Source organism: Equus caballus, chromosome 3, assembly GCF_041296265.1.
Source record: "Equus caballus isolate H_3958 breed thoroughbred chromosome 3, TB-T2T, whole genome shotgun sequence".
NCBI lineage: Eukaryota > Metazoa > Chordata > Mammalia > Perissodactyla > Equidae > Equus > Equus caballus.
In genome coordinates this window covers 123411956-123434006 of record NC_091686.1, presented here as the reverse complement: position 1 = coordinate 123434006, position 22051 = coordinate 123411956, and the positions used below count along the sequence as shown (strand labels likewise).

Sequence of the window (22051 nt, the reverse complement as noted above, 5' to 3'; positions counted from 1 at the left end):
TTTTGGCGGTCAGAACTGTTTTGCAAAGTTTTGATGTGGTTTACAGCAGGACAGGTGGTCTGATTTGTTTTACGGCTTGTGTCTGTTTAGGTTTTAGTTACAGAGGCTCATGAAGGACATGAATCTAAATTCTACCCAGTCTCCAAAAGATGGGATAGTTTTTCTCCTAAAATATAATTTATGCAGCTGATTATTTTTCTCCTTTAACTCTGACGTTATCTAATGCTGATAAGGTTTGTTTGGTGCTCAGTTTTGTGTTAATTGATTTTACCATAAAAGCTGTTTCTTTAGATAATTGTTAGTTTTTAGTTAATTCTTTCAAGTAGTCCTTGTATTGAATCAGAAAAGTAAATACTGAAATGCTTTAAAAGATACAAGTCAAATATCTGACTATGTTAAAATTTTCTTGTCTCACAATTTTTAACAGTTTGAGTGTTAATTTTAAAAAGACATTTTTAGTATGTGAAACTTAGAGTTTAAATTGACATTTATTTTTACACATTTGATTTTTCTCTCACATGCACTACGCTCATCCAGCTTCAACAGATAGTAACTCGTAGCCGATCTTGCTTTATCTGAACCCCACAAACCCAGATGTCATATCATTTATTTTTTTAAAAAAATTTTTTCCTTTTTCTCCCCAAAGCCCCCCGGTACGTAGTTGTATATTCTTAGTTGTGGGTCCTTCTAGTTGTGGCATGTGGGACACTGCCTCAGCGTGGCTCCATGAGCGGTGCCATGTCTGCGCCCAGTGTTCAGACTGATGAAACACTGGGCCTCCTGCAGCGGAGCGTGCGAACCTAACCACTCGGCCACGGGGCCGGCCCCTGTCATGTCATTTTAACTGTTAAATATTCAGTATATATATCTACATGCATCTTTTAAAAAAGGTAAATTCAAATACCACTATCACAGAATTTCTCATTACCTTCAAATGTTCACACAGTATTAAAATAAGAATTTCTTGATTGCCTCATAATTTTTTTTTTTTGAGGAAGGTTAGCTCTGAGCTAATATCTGCTGCCAATCCTCCTCTTTTTGCTTTTTGCTGAAGAAGACTGGCCCCGAGCTAACATCTCTGGCTGTCTTCCTCTATGTTTTATATGTGGGACACCTGCCATAGCATGGCTTGATGAGCAGTGTGGAGGTCCATGCCCTGGATCTGAACTGGTGAACCCTGGGCCACCAAAGCAGAGCCTGCAAACTTAACTGCTCTACCACTGGGCTGGCCCCATTTCATAATTTTCTTGACCGTTTGAATCAGGTTCCAAATGCTATTCATACGCTGTGACTTGTTTTAGTCTATAGGTTCCCCCTCCATCTTTTATGTCTTGTAACTTATTTGTTGCTGAAACTTGATAGTTTGTGCTGTGGAATTACAAGCGGTCTGGATTTTGGTCTATATTGTAGTTTACACAGAATTTACTGTAAATTTAATCTAATTTAGTTAGATCTAAAGGTGTAGTCAGTTTCAGATTTCATTAATTTTTGGCAAGAAGACTTTATAGGTTAGTAGACAGATAAGGATTAGTTAGTAGTCTTGTTATCATTGCTTGATGCTCAGTGCTTAGAGTCATTATTTCATTAGGCATTGAAAAATGATATTTTAGTTATAACTTCATCATTTATTAGCTGGAATACCTCCATAAAGATAAATTTCCCCTCTTGCATAATTTGGTTACCATGAATTATAGCTCTTTTAGGAAAGGCAGGATAAATGCTTAATTCCTCTCCATTATTTACTAGTTTTCAAAATAATTAGTTGGCATCCTCCAAAAGTAGCCAGTGAGTTGTGTATGTGTGTTTGTGTCATTGTGAACTCGTGGATTTAAACATATTTGGTATGGTTCAATCCATTGTAGATACTATCCTTTTTGATGCTTGGATTGTCCCATCTTTGTCTAATAGGAATCTGCTAAAATTGACTCCGAAATCCTTTAGACACAACTCTAATAGTCTTTAATTGCTCTTCTTTCTGGTATGACAAACTGCACCAGGCTTGTCTTGTACATATTTTGTCCCAGCCCTGGAATTGTCTATTTCTCCAAGGGGCCTTGGATTCTTTTAATGAAATAGTATTTAGTAACCACATTCTGGGCCCTGGGGTTGTTCATTGCTACTAGGTTGATCGTTGTTGCTAGGTCTTTTTAGTGCACAGATCTTGGGTTACTGATACTTCCAGTTGTAAAGCAAGATGACAGAGTTCTATCTAACCTTCTTGATCTTACACCTGTATCATTTTTCTAAGACAAACATCTTGATTCTAATTACTCATTATTTTCCCCCACACTGTACACTTGTCAGTCTCAGATGAATAACATGAACATTACCACCAACAAATAAGAAGTGTTTAAGAATTTTTTTACGTCCTTTTAGGGGTATGTAGTCAAATTACTGTATTGAGGTCAATTAAAATAGTTACTCTAAGTTTTTGCCACCACTGGCTGTATAGTTTGGGTCTTCTCTTTTTATTTTGCTTTCACTATTTAGGGATTGCTTCTTGAAAATGTAATTTTGCTTTATAATTATGTAAAATACTAATAAGGCTTTTCAAAACCAAGCATATAAAACAGGATGTATTCAAAGAAGTTTTGCTTCTTTATGTTGCCATCCTCTTCACGCTGTTCCTTCTTTTCCCAGATAACTGTTTTTTTGTTTTTTTGTTTACTTTTTAACCCCCTTCACTCATTTATCTCCCTCCCACCCCCAGCATTTAAGTGAGACCATACGGTGTTTGTCTTCTTCTGTCTGACTTATTTTACTTAGTAAAATATCCTCAATGTCCATCTATGGTGCAAATGGCAGGATTTCCTTTTTTTTTTTTTTTCTGGGGAAGATTAGCCCTGGGCTAACTGCTGCCAATCCTCCTGTTTTTGCTGGGGAATACTGGCCGTGAGCTAACATCCATGCCTATCTTCCTCCACTTTATACGTGGGACGCCTACCACAGCATGGCTTTTGCCAAACTGTGCCATGTCCGCACCTGGGATCCGAACCGGCGAACCCCTGGCCGCCGAAGCGGAACATGCGCACTTAACCTCTGTGCCGCTGGGCTGGCCCCTACTGAGAAGACTTTAGCTTTATCTGTTATGTTGTGGTCAACAGTACTGGTGTTAAAGATTTCAGTTTTGCATTTTTCTTTTTTTAAACAGCTGTTGTTTCAGCCCTTCAACTGCAGTAATACAGTTTTGGGTTGGTTTCAGAAACGCCATTTCTGGGATAAAATCATTTAATTCATATTGATACTGTAAGTTTGTTATTGTTAAATTGTTAACATCACAGTTTGGTAATTTGCTTTCTCTCTTGTTACCTATTATTCTCTCACTCATTATCTATCTGCATATTCACTGAACTCTGAGTATTTAAGCTTTAAAGTGTAAAACATTAGACCTGTAGATTCTAAGTGTGTGAAAAATAGTACCTGTAGCTATAGTCCCTAATGCTGTCTTGATAACATCAGTTTTGTGAGTTCTACCTTCAGAATACATCCCGACCCAGTCCTTCTGTCCCATCTCCACCGTCACCTCCTGGGTCTCAGCAGCTGTCACATCTCCCTTGGACTGCTACAGCAGCCTCCAGCTGGTCTCCCTGAGTCCTTTCTTCCCACTCATTCTCCACCCATCAGCTAGGGTGATTTATGCAAAATATAAATTAGATTGTGTTCTGTCTTGTTAAAACCTTTCAAATACTGATAAAGTGGTTGCCTCTAGGGAATTGTGTAGCTGTTGGACAGGGGTGGGAGAGAGACTTACTTTTCACTGTATAACCTTACATACCTTTTGAATTTCGATTCATGTAATTGGATTATGTACTCAGAATAAAATAAGTAATGTTACAGAGAAAACAAAAAAACTCAGTAACTTCCCATTGTACTTAGAACAAAATCAGATTTCTTACGTGATCTCCAGGCTCACTTTCTACTATTCTTCCACTTGCTCATTTATGCTCATTACGGTGGCCTTCCTCAAACCTGCCTAGCTCTTTTCCAGTTTAGGGGATTGCATGTTGATCCCTCTGCCTAGAACAAATGCTTTTACACCACTCTGTATAGCTAGTGCCTTCTCATCTTTTAGGCCTCCACTTAAATGTCCCTTAGAGAGACTCTCCCTAACTGCCCTCTTAAAGTAGCATTTCCCTGTTAGTCACTAACTCAGGCACTTCTTGTGTCCTTCAATTTTAATGATTTATTTATCTGTTTACTCCTGTTTCGTCTTCCACAAGAACTACACTCCATAAAGGCAGAGACCATGTTTGTCCACTGTTTAAGCTGGCCTCTCTGTGTTTTTGCTAGAATGAATTCTGAGTTGTAGACTAGACCATGCCACTTCCCTGTTTAGAGCTTTTCTCTAAAACAAGGTGATTCTCCTTGGCCCATGAATCCTGAGCTCCTGGACCAGGCTTTCAAGGTTTGGCCTCTTCCCATAACTCCAGTCTTATCTCTTGTAACACCTTGGTTTTACTTCCTAATTTGTTCTGAGCATTCATCCTGGCACACAGTAGGTGCCCCTAAATATATTACTTCTAACCTAGCCAAATGGCATGATAGTGTTGAGAAAATTTAATGCTTGCAATTACAAAACCTCAAAACCTTGGGGCTAAAATCTTTTAGTTTTTACTTTAAAGATGTTGCTTCACTGTCTTCTTGCTTGCATCATTTCCTACAAGAAATCTTAGGTCATCCTTATCTTTGTTCCTCTACATAGCATGTCCTTTTTCTCTGGCTGCTTTTAAGGTTTTCCCTGTCACTGGTTCTGGGCAATTTTATTTTGATGTGTCTTTGTATACCATAGTTTTCTTCATGTTTCTTGTGCTTGGGTTTCATTGAGCTTCTTTTGTGGATCTGTGAGTTTATGGTATTAATCAAATTTGGGAAAATTTTGGCCATTTTTTCACATTTTTTTTTTTTCTGTTCCTTCTTCATGTCCTCTCCTCTGAGAACTCCAGTTCCAGGATGTTAGACTGTTCAGAGTTGTCTCACAGCTCACTGATGCTCTGTTCATTTATTTGTCTTTTCTCTGTATGTTTTGTTTTGGGTAGTTTTTATTTTTATATCTTCAAATTCATTAATCTTTTCTCTGCAGTGTTTAATCTACCATTAATCTTGTTCAGGGTTATTTTTTAACTCACGCATTGTAGCTGTCATTTTGAGAAGTTAAATGTTTATCTTTTTTATGTCTTCCATATCTCTACTTAAGATTTTGAGCATATAGGGTACAGTTGTACTAACTGTTTTAATGACCTTGTTCACTAATTTTAACTTCTCTTTCAGTTCTGGATTGGTTTTGATTGCTCTATCTCCTCAATATGGGTCATATTTTCCTGCTTCTTTGCTTGTTGGGTAATTTTTTATTGGATGGCAGACAGTGTAAATTTTACATTGTTGGGTTCTGAATCATTATTTATGGTTATAAATATTCTTGAACTTTGTTCTGTTCCAATAGCTACAGGACTTTAAAATTTTTCATGTGTTGGAGATGGTGAATGGCAACGTTTTCTTTTTCTTTTTACGTAAATTAAGTTCCTAGCCTCCTTGAGAATCTAAAGTAATTTTTAAAAAACCCCCTTACCTATGAACCCTATGTGTTGTTTTGTTTTTATTTTTTCTCATGCTTTGGCAGGTTGTTTTGGCAAGTAGAAGGGATGTCCTTTTTTGAATTCTCTATCTTCTAAGGGTTTAACAACTCGATCTGAGATTTGGTTAGTTACAGATTAAATATACTAATTCCCCCTGAGTTTCTTCAGTGCCTGGTGGCTATCACATGGCTCCTTAAAATAGTCAGGAATCTTAACATAGCATAATATTAAACTTTAACAAAACTGTTTAATAGTTAATGCATGTTCTGATCGTCTACATGCAGGAAACTTGAGTTGGAAGGAATGAAGGGGAGCAAGTTTAATTCGGTTTGCCCTTTGAGCTTTCTTTATTCCAGAATTATCTTTTTAAACAATTATTATGACTAATGTATAACATTGTTTCTTTTTTCTTTTCTTTTTTTTGAGGAAGATTAGCCCTGAGCTAAGGTCTGCTGTCAGTCCTCCTCTTTTTGCTGAGGAAGCCTGGCTCTGAGCTAACATCCGTGCCCATCTTCCTCTACTTTATATGTGGGATGCCTGCCACGTGTGGCTTGCCAAGCGGTGCCATGTCCTCACCTGGGATCCGAACCAGTGAACCCCAGGCCACCGAAGTGAAACATGTGAACTTAACTGCTGCGCCACTGGGAACTTAACTGCTGCGCCACTGGGCTGGCCCCTATAACATTGTTTCTGATACTTGTTAACTTAAAAGTGTTGAGCATATTTTGACAAGGCTTTATATGAGTTTGTGCTATGTAGGGAAAAAGTGGCATTTTAAGTACAGTAGGACTAAAATCTCTGAAATATTTATCTTTTAACTGAACAGTGTCTTGAGAACCTACTCTGCCAGGATAAAATGACAACAGTAATTTTAAAAAATGTTGATTTGTAAGCTTATTTTCCATTCTAGAACTTTTATTAACTTGCATATCAGTCCCATCTCTTCATCTATATTTATTGAGCAGCTAGTTTATGCTGGGTGTTGTTCGAGGCACAATGGACAGAGCAGGGATTGAGATCCACAGGGAGTGAGACATAGTCCCCCCTCTCTTGGGACCTTATGTTCTAGAACAAGAGATAGTAATAAAGAAACGTCAGGCAGTAATAACTGCTGTGAAGACTGGTGGCAGGATAAGGGTGTGGAGAATGGTGGCGACAGTTATTTGTTTTCATTTGCAATAGATCGTGGAATGAGGTGGGCTTCTCTGAGGAGGTGACGTTTGGTCAGAGATCAAATCTGTGTGTATCTGAGGGAAAGCATTTGGGCAGTGGAGACCCATCTTACTGCATGTGGTTTCTTGTTGCCTGTTGGTGGCAAGAGCTGAAGGGGGCAGGTCATATAGGCTAGGCATCTGGAAAAGTAAACCCTCATGGGCTGTGAGCTAGGTGAGGAGGCGGAGCAGATGGTGTTTGCCTCAGTTTCCCTGTACCTGTCTACTGCCTGACACTGAGTAGTGTAGGTATGGAATTGATTTATTTATTTTTTTTGCAGAGCCCATCTAATAATAGTAATAAAATTATTGTTATTATTGGTAGTATTACAATTAAATAATCATTAAATTGCAGTAATGGCCACAGGTAACTTTTATTGAGCACTATGTGGGAAGTATTGTTCTTACCCCGTTTTGTAGATGAGGAAGCTGTGAGACAGGTTAAGTAACTTGCCCAAGCCAGAATGGTGGTATGTATGTATATCTCCTTTAAAAAATAAAGGGGGCTGGGGGCCAGCCCGGTGGTGCAGTGGTTAAGTTCGCACGTTCCGCTTCTCGGTGGCCCGGGGTTCTTTGGTTCGGATCCCGGGTGTGGACATGGCACCGCTTGGCAGCCATGCTGTGGTAGGCGTCCCACGTATAAAGTAGAGGAAGATGGGCATGGATGTTAGCTCAGAGCCAGGCTTGCTCAGCAAAAAGAGGAGGACTGGCAGTAGTTAGCTGAGGGCTAATCTTCCTCAAAAAACAAACAAACAAACAAAAAAAAATAAATAAAGGGGGCTGGCCCCGTGGCTGAGTGGTTAAGTTCGCGGGCTCCGCTGCAGGCGGCCCAGTGTTTCATTGGTTCGAATCCTGGGCGCGGACATGGCACTGCTCATCAAACCATGCTGAGGCAGCATCCCACATGCCACAACTAGAAGGACCCACAACGAAGAATATACAACTATGTACCGGGGGGCTTTGGGGAGAGAAAGGAAAAAAATAGAATCTTTAAAAAAAAAAAAACGTTGTTATGCGTAATGATATTCATCTTGCTCCTCCTTAATACGTCTTGGAGAATGCTCAGTATTCAGCACACATACTCTATTTTACTCTCTTTAACAGTCTCAGATATTTCCTTTTACAGATATACTGTAATTTATTTAATCACTGCTATATAGATAGATATTTGTTTCTGGGTTTTTACTGTTACAAACTCTTCTTTAATATTCTTGTATCTCTGTCTTTGCGTACTATGAAGTCTGTCTGTAGATATGTTCTCAGAAGTGAAATTGCCTGGACCAAGGATATTTGTACTTTTAGTTTCCATAGGTATTTCCAAATTATCCCATTAAGTTATACCAGGGGCCAGCCCCGTGGCCGAGTGGTCAAGTTCACACGCTCCTCTGTGGTGGCCCAGTGTTTCGGCGGTTCGAATCCTGGGCGTGGACATGGCACCGCTCATCAAGCCATGCTGAGGCGGTGTCCCACATGCCACAACTAGAAGGACCCACAACTAAGAATATACAACTATGTACTGGGGGGCTTTGAGGAGAAAAAGGAAAAAAATAAAATCTTTAAAAAAAAAAAAGTTGTTATAGCAGTTTATACTCTCATTGACTATCTTTTCCCCACATAAGAAAGTGTTTGCATGTAACATGGAGGTAATAATAGTATCTCTCTTACACAATTATTGTGAAAATTAAATGAATTAAATGCATGAAAGGTATCTAGTAAGCTGTCAGTAAATGGCTGTTACATATAACTGTAATATAATTATAAACCATATTTCTGAACTTTACTACAGAAATATTAGAAGCCTAGGAACTGTTTCAGGAGTTGGGAAAGGGGGTTTGTACAACTGACCATAGCAATGTGTGCCCCCAGAATACTTTCACCTATGTCAGAACAAATTAGCTCTACAGCTAGGCCTTGGGAACTCTGTTATGTGGGCTGATGTTAGGGGATCAAGCCTGCAGATGCATGCAGACTTGTGCTAGGACTGACCTCATGGACAGGGCACAATAGATGCTGAGATCACGTGGGCCTCTGCACACCCTGGAATAGCAGCTTGCAATGTGTCCATGGGGAGAAGGCCATCACTGGGGAGGGACCTTTAGAATATCCTTCCGGAACACTATGTTCTTCCCTTCTCTTACTCTGAAAGGCTTAATTTAAATTTGTCTATGGATTGACTTTACTGAGAATGATTTAGGAAGCTCAGTACCTAAAAAAACAGTTTTTCTCAACTGCATGCTATTGCTTGAAATTTCTTGCAGAGGAGATAAAGCTCTGTGGTGTGATGGAATGAGCAGGTCTTCTGCGAGAAGGTGTGGACTTACTGCAGGTTCACTGAGGGTTACCCAGCAATGGGTGATAAAGTCACTTAACTGCTCCCAACCTCAATTTTTTTTTTTTTAAAGATTTTATCTTTCCTTTTTCTCCCAAAGCCCCCAGGTACATAGTTGGATATTTTAGTTGTGAGTCCTTCTAGTCGTGGCATGTGGGACACCACCTCAGCGTGGCCTGATGAGTGGCGCCATGTCCGGGCCAGGATTCGAACCTGTGAAACCCTGGGCCACCAAAGCGGAGTGCGCGAACTTAACCACTCAGCCACAGGGCCGGCCTCCAGCCTCAATTTTATCCATCACAAAATGAAGTAGTGCTAAGATGTAAAGGAGAGGGGCTGGCCCCGTGGCCGAGTGGTTAAGTTCGCGCGCTCCGCTGCAGGCGGCCCAGTGTTTCGTTGGTTCGAATCCTGGGCGCGGACATGGCACTGCTCATCAAACCACGCTGAGGCAGCGTCCCACATGCCACAACTAGAAGGACCCACAACGAAGAATATACAACTATGTACCGGGGGGCTTTGGGGAGAAAAAGGAAAAAATAAAATCTTTAAAAAAAAAAAAAAAAAAAAAAAAAAAAAAAAGATGTAAAGGAGAGAATGTTGTGAACCACTTTGAAAATGCAAATACTGAATGAAAACATATCTCCATACAAAAATGTGTACACAGATGTTTGTAGCAGCATTATCCTTAATAGGCGAGAAGTGGAAAACACCCAAATGTCCATCAGGTGATGAATAGATAAACAAAATGTAGTGTATCCATACGATGGAGTATTATATTATTTGGCAATAATAAAGAATGAAGCATGATGCATGCTACACATGGGTGAACTGGGAAAACGTTATGCTAAGTGAAAGAAGCCAGAGAAAGAGGCTGGAGGGGAGGGGAGGAATAGGAATGGGGAGTGACTGCTAATGTGTTTGGGCTTTCTTCTTGGGTGTTGAAAATGTAAAATTAGATTGTGATGATGGTTGTATATCTCTGTGAATACGCTAAACCACTAAACTGTACACTTTAAATGGGTGAATTTTATGGTATGTGAATATGTATCAGTGAAACTGTAAAAGTGAAAATGCTGCGTTAGGAGTTTTATTCTCACTGAAGAGAGTCAGTTGTCAACTGTTGGTATAGTGCTGGGCGTCAGGGATGTAGTATCAGGATGCAATCCAGTTTTGCCTCTGAAAATATGTGGCTCTGGATCATGTTGGTGAAATTCTCCAAACTCAATTTTCTCATCTGTTGAAACAGGAATAGTAATAATAACAATCTTGTCTAACTGGAGGTGTTGTTGTGGGGCCGTGGTGAGAGCACTTGTGAATGCTTATGGTACACAGGTATGCTGTCAGTGCATTTTCCTTTCCTTTCCTCCTCCTCCAGTGTATAGATGAGGGGGAAACAGACATTAAGAAGGAAAGCACAGAAAGGCAATAGAGAGCCCTGTTTACTAGCTACTCTTTCTCTTTCTGTTTTTTTTTGATAAATCAAGGCTCTGTACAGAGATACTTTTGTCTTTTACAGCCATACAAGTTTGCAGCTTAGCAAGGACTTTGTGGTTAAGCCATACTTTCCAAGATTTAAGAATGTTTTAGTTAACAGGCCAGCCTTGTTCCCAGATGATACCATTAATCAAGTTATTGTTGCATAGAGCTTCAGGCAGGAAGGGAGTGTTAGAAATGGTACTTGACTTTAGGACTGAGTGTCTACTTCAGTAGGAAGGGATGTGAATTAGTCCACTCATCTTTAGGGGAACTAGATGACCCCACCGTCCACATACTCTTGATCTCAGTTTGTTCTGAGCATTGTCCCTGGGGCCTGAAGCACAGCGTACTTTGACAACATAACCACCAGGAATGTCACTGACCTAGAGTATCTGGAATATTGAATGTGCTGTTTTCTGCATAGGGTGTTTGATTGATTGTTTTGGAAAGCAAGGAATTTCTTCAAGGAAGCATTTCTTTCCTAGCTTTTAGTCAAGCAGTGTGGGTATAAATTTTCTTTGTCTCTAGTTTCTAAGTGACAGTAATGGCATTTAGGAAACATTAATTCAATAAACTTTTTAAAAGGCCTTCAGTGTTCTAGGTTTTGTACTGGGCATTGAGGAATCACACATAACAAGAATGGAGATTACACTTCAAGGGCTCGTAGTTCTTCAGGTCAGACAGAGAGAACGCCTGTGGGATGCCTGCACAGGAGCTCCTGCTTGGACCCTCTCTGTAGGAATAGCAGAAGGTGGATCCCAGTTAGAGCTGTTCGGGTCCTTGAGATGTTTCTTTCACATCACTCATCTGCAGTTATTTTTATCATTTCTATTTTATAAAAATCAAGCCAGCAGTTCTCTTTTAAAGTATATTTTAATTTTTCTTGGTGGATAATTTCCACTTTGATTGATTCATAATGCACAAGGGTGAAGAAGAATCCTCATGAAAATAGTGCTGATTTTGCTGACTACAATTTTGGAAGGTTGCCAGTACCTTTTTCATAAAACGAGTTATTTGTATGTTATTTCGGGTCTTGAGGCTGTTGACCCCAGATTTCACTGTGCTGTGAAAAAAGCTGTGACATCATCTTTATTCTCAGTAAAAATCAAGGCTGCATGACATTTGCAAGTTTGGGCACATGTGTTACATCTTACGTGATGTACCTTTTTTTCCCTTGAAGGGGCTTATGGTTTGTGCTTTAAAACTCAGATAATAGGACATTTGTAGCTATAATCCAAACTATAATCCAACCTTCAAAGTTGTTTTAAGGATTAGAAATTATGTATATAAAGCATTGTGAGAGTGATTGCTAAGTGGTTTAGAATTTATTCTGTTCTTTTTATAACTTCTCAGAAATTGATCACTTACTTTTTTTTTTTTTGCTGAGGAAAATTAGCCCCGAGCTAACATCTGTACCAGTTCTCCTCCATTTTGTATGTGGGATGCTGCCACAGCATGGCTGGCAAGTGGTGTAGGTCCTTGCCCAGGATCCGAACCTGTGAACCTGGGCTGCCAAAGTAGGGCACGCAGAACTTGAACTGCTCAACCACGGGGCCAGCCCCCACTTACTCTTTTTTTTTAGTAGAAGCATGTAAGTCTATACAATTCTCTAGAAGTAGCTCTTTAGCGAAGCCAACAGTTTTCAAGTGTAATATTTTCATTATATAAGTGTTTAAATTTTCATTATGTTTTTTTCTTTGGCCTGTAAGTTATTTAAAAATGTGCTCTTAAGTTTCCAAATATATGTTTTTTTAAAAAAAATTTGTTATTGAATTGTGTTAATTGCATTGTGACCAGAGAAATGGTTTGTCTGCTACTGATTCTCTGAAATTTGTTGAGATTTTTTTTTTTTTTAAAAAAAAGATTGGCCCTGAGCTAACGTCTGTTGACAGTTGTTTTTTCCTTAAATTTCTCCCCAAAGTCCCCCAGTGCCTAGTTGTATATTCTAGTTGTAGGTTCTTCTAGTTGTATTGTGTGGGATGACGTGTCAGCATGGCTTGTTGATCGGTGCTAGGTTTGTGCGTAGGATCTGAACTGGTGAAACCCTGGGTCACGAACTTAACCACTCAAGCCACAGGGCTGGCACCGAGGTTTTCTTTATTTCCATCTAGATATGAGGTGAATTCTTTTTTTTTTTGCTGAGGAAGATTTGCCCTGAGCTAACATCTGTTCCAATCTTCCTCTATTTTTTGTGTGATCACCACCACAGCATGGCTGCTGATGAATGGTGTAGGTCTGTTCCCGGGAACCAAACCTGGGCCACCAAAGCGAAGTGTGCTGAACTTAACTACTAGGCCACAGGGCCGGTCCCTGAGGTTAATTCTTATGAATGTTTCTCGTATTCTAGAGAAGAATATGTATTCTTTAATTTTTTGCGGAGCAGGGAGTTGCAAGAGTCTGTATATTTCTAACATCGAACTTGTTGATTACGTTGTTCTTATGTTCTTTTTACTGTTTACTAATTTTTTGGCTGCTTTGCCTATTAGTAATTGAGCAGTGTTTTTATCTCCCATTATGATGGTAGGTTTGTCTGTTTGTCTCTGAGTTCTAGCAGTTTTTGCTTCATATGTATTGACACCATTTTATTAGGCATACATATATTGTCATCTTCCTGTTGAAGTGAGCTTTTAAACTTCATGCAGTGGCTTTTTCCATCCTGAAGAAATGCTTTTATCTTCCTTGGTCTTTTTTGTCTCTTATTAATGTAGATACTCCAGCTTTCTTTTGGTTGATGTTTGCTTGATGTACCTATTTTCATCCATTTACTTTCAAACTTTCTATGTTCTGTTCTTATGTTTTATGGGTGTTTTAGTTTTTTGTGGCTGCTGTAACAAATTACCACAAACTTGGTTCCTTAAAACAGGAGAAATTATTCTCTCACAGTTCTGGAGGCCAGAAGTCCAAAATCAGTATCACTAAGCCAGCATCAAGGTGATTCTTCTGGAGAAAGAATCTGTTCCTTGCCTCTTCCCAGCTTCTTCTGGCGGCGGGCATTCTTTGGATGTGGCTGCATCACTCCAGTCTCAGTGTGCCTGGTCAAATTGCCCTCTTCTTTTATATCTGTCGAGTCAAATCTCCCTCTGTCTCCCTTTTTTTGAGGAAGCTTAGGCCTGAGCCAATCCTCTTTTTGCTGAGGAAGACTGGCCCTGAGCTAACATCCATGCCCATCTTCCCTTACTCTACATGTGGGATGCCCACCACAGCATGACTTGCCAGGCGGTGCCGTGTTTGCACCTGGGATCTGAACCAGTGAATCACAGGCTGCTGAAGCGGAATGTGCACACTTAACTGCTGCACCACTGGGCTGGCCCCCCTCTGACTCCTTTTTATAGGGATACTGGTGATTTCATTTAGGGCCCACTCGTGTAATCCAGGATAATCTCACCATCCCCAAATCCTGAATCACATACAGAGTCTTAGCATTACAGGGTCCAGGGATTAGGATTGATATCTTTGGTGACCATTATTCAGCCCACTATAGTGGTTGTAGTTTCTGTTTTTTAACTGACGTAATTTAGTATATTTACATATATTGTGATTCTGATAAATTTTTACTTCTTTTTTTTGGGGGGGGTGAGGAAGATTGGCCCTGAGCTAACATCTATGCCAGTCCTCCTCTATTTTTTTGTATGTGGGATTCTGCCACCGCATAACTTGACAAGCAGTGCATAGGTCCGTGCCTGGGATCCAAATCCGCGAACCCCAGGCCACCGAAGCAGAACTCATGAACTTAACAACTAGGCTGCTGGGCTGCTGTCCCTCCTTTGTTTTTTATTGAAGTAACATTGGTTTATAGCACTATATAAATTTCTGTACTTTTTCTGTCTTCTTACGTTTTGTTTTCTGTCATTTTTTCTCCCTTCCATGCTTGCCTTTTTAAACAACCAAATTGTTTTGTTTGTTTTTCTTTATGTTCTTCCCTTTTTTGGTTTGGAAATTACATATTCTATTATGTTCTTTTAGTGGTTGCCCTTAAAGTTTTACCATGCATATTTAACAAAATCTGAAATTAATATCATATTCCCCTAACAGACAAAACAAAGACATTAAACTAATTTCAATTAAACTCAACGATCAAGTTACATGCTACTGTTGTTCTGTTTTAGTCTAGACTTTCTTTTTTATGTTTTTGGTGAGGAAGATTGCCCCTGAGCTAACATCTGTTGCCAATCTTCCTGTTTTTGCTTGAGGAAAATTGTCGCTAACATCTGTGCTAATCTTTGTCTATTTTATATGTGGGACTCTGCCACAGCATGGCTTGATGAGTGGTGTGAGGTGCACTCCTGGGATCTGAACCAGCAAACCCTGGGTTGCTGAAGTGGAGCACTTGAACTTAACCACTAGGCTGCCGGGCTGGCCCCTAGACTTTGTTTTTAACCTCACAAATTGGATTTTATTGTCACTACATTATCCAAAGATATTTTTAGATTTACTTCACATTTAGCAGTTTCTTTGCTCACAATCCTTACTGCATTTCTCATTTTTTTTCCTGGGATCATTTTTCATCTTCAGAAGCTCCTTTACTATAGGTCTGTAGGTGAAACCTCTCTTTTTGTTTATCTGAAATGACTTTATTTCACACATATTCTCAAAAGGTAGTTTTACTTGCTGTAGAAATCCAGATTGACAGTTATTTCCTGTCAGCATTTTGAAGATATTCTGTTCTTCTCCCTTTGTTGTTTCTGTTACAAGTTTGCCAACAATCTAATTGTCATTCCTTTGTAGGTGATCTGTCTTTTCTTCTTGTCTGCTTTTAGAATTTCTTTTCTGCCTTTGCTATTCTGCAGAATCATTACCATTTGCATATGGGATGGATTTCTCTTTATTTATTTTACTTGGTATTTGTGAATTCATGTCTTTCAGTTATGTAAAATGTCAGCCATTATCTCTCTGGTATTGACTCCTCTGTCCTTCATTATCGCTGCCTGTGACTCCAGTAGATGTGTAGTGGACTTCATATCCGTTCCATCATACTTTGTGTCTCCTTGTGCTGGTTTCTGGGTAATTTTTTCAAATCTGTCTTTTAATTCATTATCCTCTTTATCTGTGTCGAAGCTGGTATTAATTTATTGGATGATTAAAAACTTTTTTCAACATTATTTCATTTCTAAAAGTTCTATTTGGTTTCTTTTTCAGCTCTGCTCATTTTTGATGGTCTCTGTGGTTTGTCATATTTATCATTAATTTATTTTTAAACTATTTCATACATGGTAATTCTGGGTTCTGTATTGTAATTCTAGTATCCCAAGTCTTTGAGGATCTAGACCTATGGTTCATTGTTTCTGATGACTGTCACTCATGGAGATTGTTTTTGGGTTTCTTGAATTTTTGACTTGGACCTCATATTCGGTTAATTTTTTTTGTTTTAAGTTTTGATGAGGAAGATTGGCCCTGAGTTAACATCTGTTGCCAGTCTTCATCTTTTTCTTTTTTTCTCCCTAGAGCCCCAGTACATAGCTATAGATCCCAGTTGTAAGTCATTCCTGTGCTTCTGGTTCTTCTATGTGGGATGCCGCCACAGCATGGCTTGGTGAGGGGCGTGTAGGTCTGCACCCAGGATCTGAACTGGAGAATTTTCGGCTGCCAAAGCAGAGTGTGCAAACTTAACCACTTGGCCACAGGGCCAGCCCCCCGGTTCATTTTTCAGCTGTGGAAAAACCTGGGGATCAACATTTAGGATGTTTTTTCCTGAGAGGATTGTATTTACTTCTACTGTGAGCCAGGGTCACTGCCCACCTGAGACCATTTTCACCCCCTTATAGAGTTCCAGCTCATCAGCTCCTCCTTTTTTGCATCTAGCAATGCTGATTTTTGGCATTTGATCTCTGGTAATATCAACTTTTGTGGATGATTCCATTCAGAGTTCTAGTTTCATTCTCATGGTTTTGGGTCTTTTTCGTTTAGCCCTTGGAAGTTTCATGTATTTCTTATAAGCAAATAACTTTTGTTTTTATGGAAAATCTCATTTGAGTGGTAGGGCCTCTCAAATATTTGCCTTACTTGAGATCTCCAAGTGGTATTTATTAATAATAGAAAAAGTGGTTGTGTACTAGTTTAAAACTTAGGAAAAGCATATTCAGTATTAGATAATTCTAAAATGCACGGTTTGAGGGTCAGTGGAGTGAGCAAGGTGTGTTGGTGTTCTTGGTACAGGCAGGAGCTGGCTCCAGCTTGGCCAGCATATAGGACTTTGATAAAGTCATTATCTTTCTCAGTTTTATCATCTGTAAAATGACCACGTGACTTCTTAAGTTGCTTCTGGTGCTAAAAATGTATGCTTCTAAGGTTTTGTCGCATTGCTTGTTTTTTTCCATTGTATTAATCTAATAAGCATTTTTAAAGATCTGTGTTCGGAGCATTTTGTCGGGAATGTCAAAAGGTAAAGCATCGTCGTAGTTCCTGCCTTCAGTCAGCTTGTGATCTAGCGGGTGTATTAAAAATTGACAGTACAGAGCAGTGACACAGTCTGCAGGAAGGATCTCTAACAAGTGGTGCTGCTGTGTGTCCCTGTGCACCTCTTAGGGAAGACAGTTAACTAGTGCCCATCATAGAATGTTCTTCTAGTGTCCTTTTTTAAGAGATTCAGTCAGTCGTTAAAGGTGCTGCTGCTGCTTATAATAATAATAGCCACTGTTTACTGTGTTGCTTACTGTGTGCCAGGCACTGTAGGAAACACTTGACATAAATTAGCCCATCTAATCTTAAACCAAGCAAGAATCTTAAACCAAGAAATTCTAAAAGCATGATATCATTCCCATTTTACAGACAAAGAAACTGAAGCATAGAGAAAAAGATGAAGAAATGTGCCTAAGGTTACATAGCTAGTAAGTGGTGAACTGGGATCAGAACCAAGGGGGTCTGGCCCTAGGATTTAAACTCTAGATATGAATTGAGCACATTTATTAATCAGTTAGCATTGAGAGGCTAATGGAATTTTGATGAAGACCCAAGCTGGATTCTTTCTGACAAACAGTTGTCAGACAGATTTTGGAAATATAAACAGGATAGGGTGCATTAAAGTTCACTTAAATTTGTTCGGTTAAACAGATGGTTGGATGGCTTATCTTTGGTTGCCTCACCCAGAGTTGCTTTCAAAACCACACCCAAGTCTGTTTCAGTAAACTGTACTAGAATATTGGTTTAGGAATTGAGTTAAAGTAAGAAATCTTACTTATTCATTAATGTTACATGTGTTGATAGAGACAGAACACAGTAGTTTTACTTGAAATATCAAAAGGTAAAATAAGATGTTTATAGTAGAACATTATTTTTAGTTAAAATAATGTATTTTAACTTTAGTTGGTTAAACTTAATGTTCTTGAAGTTTTTGAAATGAAACTTTTAGCATGTTACTTTTATGTTCTCGTCAGATATTAGGTAATTAAAGGATTTCGTATATATAAAGTATCCTGTGCCAGACATTGTGCTAGATAGTTTACATTTGTTATTTCTGATTGTCCCAGCAACCTTGGAACATATGACTTGAATGTATTTCATTACAAATGAAGAAACTGAGGTGCAAAAGATGATAAACCTCCCCAAGGTCAGACATGTAGATTATGAAGCAACAGTGGGGAGCTGCTGGTGTGAAGCTGAAACATGCATCAGTGGGTCCTGGTGGGGAGTGAAGAAACACACCTCCATGTCTCCCAGGAGAAGAGATTCTTGGTGGTGAGATAACTGGAAAACATATCATTCATCCAAGTAAATTCCAGATGGATTAAGGAGAAATGTTTAAAATTATAGAGACTGTGGAGAAAAAAGGAAAATAAAATGTTTATCAGAGATAATACCTTGAAACTTTTTGGGAACAGTTTATTAGATGTATGCCTGTGAAGGTGTGATAATTTTCTCTTTACAAGCAGAAGAACTCAAAGAAAAAGATTTGCAGACCTAAGTATGCAAAATGCTAAAATATTTGCTCATTGAAAAATAAAGAAGATAATAGTCTGGGAATGTCAAATATGGCACAAGGTCAATAGGCATACGATTTTTTCAAATTTGTAGGAATAAATACATCAAGATTTCAACAGATAGGTAGGTGGAAAAGAAATTAATAGACTCTATGGGAAATTTGAGATTAAACAAACGCATGAAAAATACTCATCCTTGCGCACTAATCAGAGAAATGCCAGATAAAGCAGCCACTTCCGATCCACCAAAGCAGGGAAATTTTAGTGATACCTGCTTCCTTTTCAGAGTGTATGAACCAAAGAGGAAGTGAACCTTTCTATTTAATCCTAACCCATTTTGGGGGTTTCCTATACTGTAAACTTTCCTTTCTACTGTCACGTTTGCCTTTCAGGCAATTATTTTAGAGACATTGTTTTCTGCTATTTCACTCAGCAACTGATTTTTGAGCTCCCACCCTAGGACAGGGCCCTGCAACTAGAATTTTCTAAAGGGATCACATTTTCTAGGATGTTTGTTTTATTTGTAGTGTTAGAATTATTTGTGAGTGCTTTGCATTTTTTTTGTGTGTGTGTGTGAGAAGATTGACCCTGAGCTAACATCTGTTACCAGTGTTCCTCTTTTTGCTTGAGGAAGATTGTCGCTGAATTAATATCTCTGGCAGTCTTTCTCTATTTTATGTGGGATGCCACCACAGCGTGGCTTGATGAGCGGTGCTGGGTCCACATCCAGGATCTGAACCTGTGAATCCTGGGCTGCTGAAGCAGAGCACATGAACTTAACCATTCTGCCACCGGGCCGGCCCCCAAAGTGCTTTGCATTTTTAGTGGCTTGTTAAAATATGCTGTGCTGTAATTTTTCAGAAGAGTTCTGAACTGTTGTGTGAAAATCATTTTGAAGTATATCATCCTCTTGGGACCTGAGTGGAATTGCCTCCTCTAAGTAAACAAAGTGTTGTTGTTGATTTGAGGCTTGGGATTGAACACTTTACTAGACAGATCATTTCTATCCTGTATAATGTGGAGAAGGTCAGGCTGCAAGGCCAAGCCTCCAGGATTTTCCTAGACACACAATATAATATACAGCCATGTGTCGCTTAACGATGGGGACATGTTCTAAGAAATGCATTGTTAGGCGATTTCGTTGTTGTGCAAACACTGTGGAGTGCACTTACACAAACCTAGATGGTATAGCCTCCTACACACCTAGGCTATATGGTACTAATTTTACCAGACCATCATTTTGTATGTGGTCTGTTGTTGACAAAACCTGTTTATGTGGCACATGACTGTACTTTGGAAGGAATGAATTATTTGCTCCTTTCAAAGCTAGGTTAATTTCAGGTTAAAAGTGTTAGTATCACTTAACTAAATATTAAATGACAGAATGGAAGGGATAAACATCTTTTCTCCTTTGAAAAGAGTCTTTGGCTTCCACTGGGCTTTAGAGTGTCTCCTTTATGGACATACCATTTAATGTTTCATCCTGTATCTTAATGAATTTCATCTACAGTTCCAGTAACAGAATTGCCACTGAGTGTGTCTGGGTAAAATCAACTGTCAGTCGTTTGCGTAATGTGACTCTTTTCTACTGTCCTCCAGGTTATTTTTTTCCCCTCAATTGAAAAGATTTTATGTCTAAAATTTTAATCTATAGCTTCAAAATTTTAAAGTTTTAAAAGCACCTACGCATATACAGATGTTAGATAGTTCTTGTTTTTAGCCACTTTGTTTTCGTTTTTTAAGTAAAAGGGGAATGCAAAAATTGTAGGGTTTCTCTCAATCCGAAAAAGTTTAGTACTTACTTTTTTTTTTTTTGAGGAAGATTAGCCCTGAGCTAACGTCTGTGCCCATCTTCCTCCGTTTTATATGTGGAATACCTGCCACAGTGTGGCTTGATAAGTGGTGCATAGGTCTGCGCCTGGGATCCGAAGCAGCGAACCCTGGGCTGCGGAAGCAGAGCACGCAAACTTAACCCCTGCGCCACTGGGCCAGCCCTAAGTTTAGTACTTCTGAAAAATGGAGTATATATTTGAGAGCTATTGACATTAATTTAGGTAAGTAAAATAATTATAGGGAATTTGAACTACCAAAAGTTAAATTTACTTAGTGTTTATTAGGAGTAAGTATGTTTTATTATCTTCCATGTTTTTGAAAACTAATAGTGTTATTAATCAGAATATTCAGTTAACTGGAGCTTTCTGTTTAATCTCCATGTCTGTCTACTCAGTAACTTCAGGAAGTTCCTCTGGTATTCATTCCTCTGTGAAAATCTAGAGCTGACTTGCTGGGTGGGACGGGAACAATGGCACCTTCTATGACTAAGGGAGGGAGTTTCAGGTACCAGCTGTCAAGATTACTCTGGACAGTGAACAGGACTTCGTTGCTAACATAATAATAACAGACATTTTATCGAGCATGTCATATCTACTCTTCAACAATCTTATAAGATAGATATTATTATCATCCCTTTGCTACCAATGAAAAACTGTAGTATGGATAGTGAGCTTGCCTAGGGCACATTCCGACTAAGTGTCTGGGCTGGGATTTGGACCCTGGTGACCTCAAACTTGTCCTCCTTCTCATTAAGCGTCACTGCCTTTTGGCAGTTGTAGGACCTGAGGGTCATTCACTCAAGTACTTTCCTACTATCCACTGGTCTCCCATTGGAGATTGATGTCAGGCAGATTACAGGTAGAGAACAGAGCTATCGGGACCACTCAGAAATAGCCAAGGAAATAGCCTGTTCTTTTTTCAGCCAACAGATACGAGGCACTGCAGAGTGAAGGAGAGGTTGACAGAAGCCCTTGTGTAGCCATTTTGGCCTCTGTCACTGTTGTGTATTCATCTTGTTACATGGCTGCAATACGATTTTGTATGTGCTGTTTTAACAACTTAGAGTATTGGCTGTGTCCTACATATTACCCATAAGATCATTTTTATGACTAAATACTTTCATCCTACTGTTTCATAACTGTTAAACTATTCCCCTGATATTGATCCATATTTTTTCCAGGGGAAACATTCTTGTCTTAGGCTAGTGTTGTTAGACAGTCCTTCGTGATGTGTTTAATTAGATTGCAGAGTGGTTTTTTCCTTCCTTATCAAATCTACATAGAATTTTCTATACTCACATGTGTCTGGTCAGCCTGTGTTTCCAAACTTGCTCAGCTGGGTCTTCTTGCAGTCTTTATGGGCCTCAGTGTAGTACCATGCACACTTAATTGTGAGGTGTAGAATTCTCCTTTTCTTATTTCCCTACCTCTGGGAGTTATACTTGCTTGAGTCTCCAAATCCAGTCAGCTAGAGGCAGATAAAGCTGCTTTTGCTGTGTACCAACTTTGGGAATTGATGTAATTCTTAGAAGCATGAAACCCAGGTAACTCAAAATATAAAACCTGATTTTATATACAGATTGTCCCTTTGTAGTCTGAAACTTCCGTGTGAGTGGTGAACTGAGATTTGGAGTCTCTGTAGTTAGCTGCTTGTACGAGTCTCTTCAGTCCTACATCAGTTGTGACTGAATGAAGCAAATTGAGGCTTTTCTTATAG

At 39.2% G+C, this 22051-nt stretch overlaps 1 protein-coding gene across 16 annotated transcripts in view; it reads left to right on the top strand.

Annotated features, from left to right (window-relative positions):
- ADD1 (adducin 1) overlaps positions 1-22051 on the top strand; it is an 85317-nt gene that overhangs the window by 1947 nt on the left and 61319 nt on the right. For 2 of the 16 annotated variants that reach the window (XM_070264034.1, XM_070264023.1), the window contains exon 1: positions 18053-18260. The exons of 13 other annotated variants lie outside the window; for them this stretch is intronic. The gene's annotated coding sequence lies outside the window, so the exon portion shown is untranslated. Of the gene's footprint in view, positions 1-17358; positions 17414-18052; positions 18261-22051 lie in introns of those variants that run through there. One more of the 16 variants, XM_070264027.1, reaches the window with a different exon arrangement.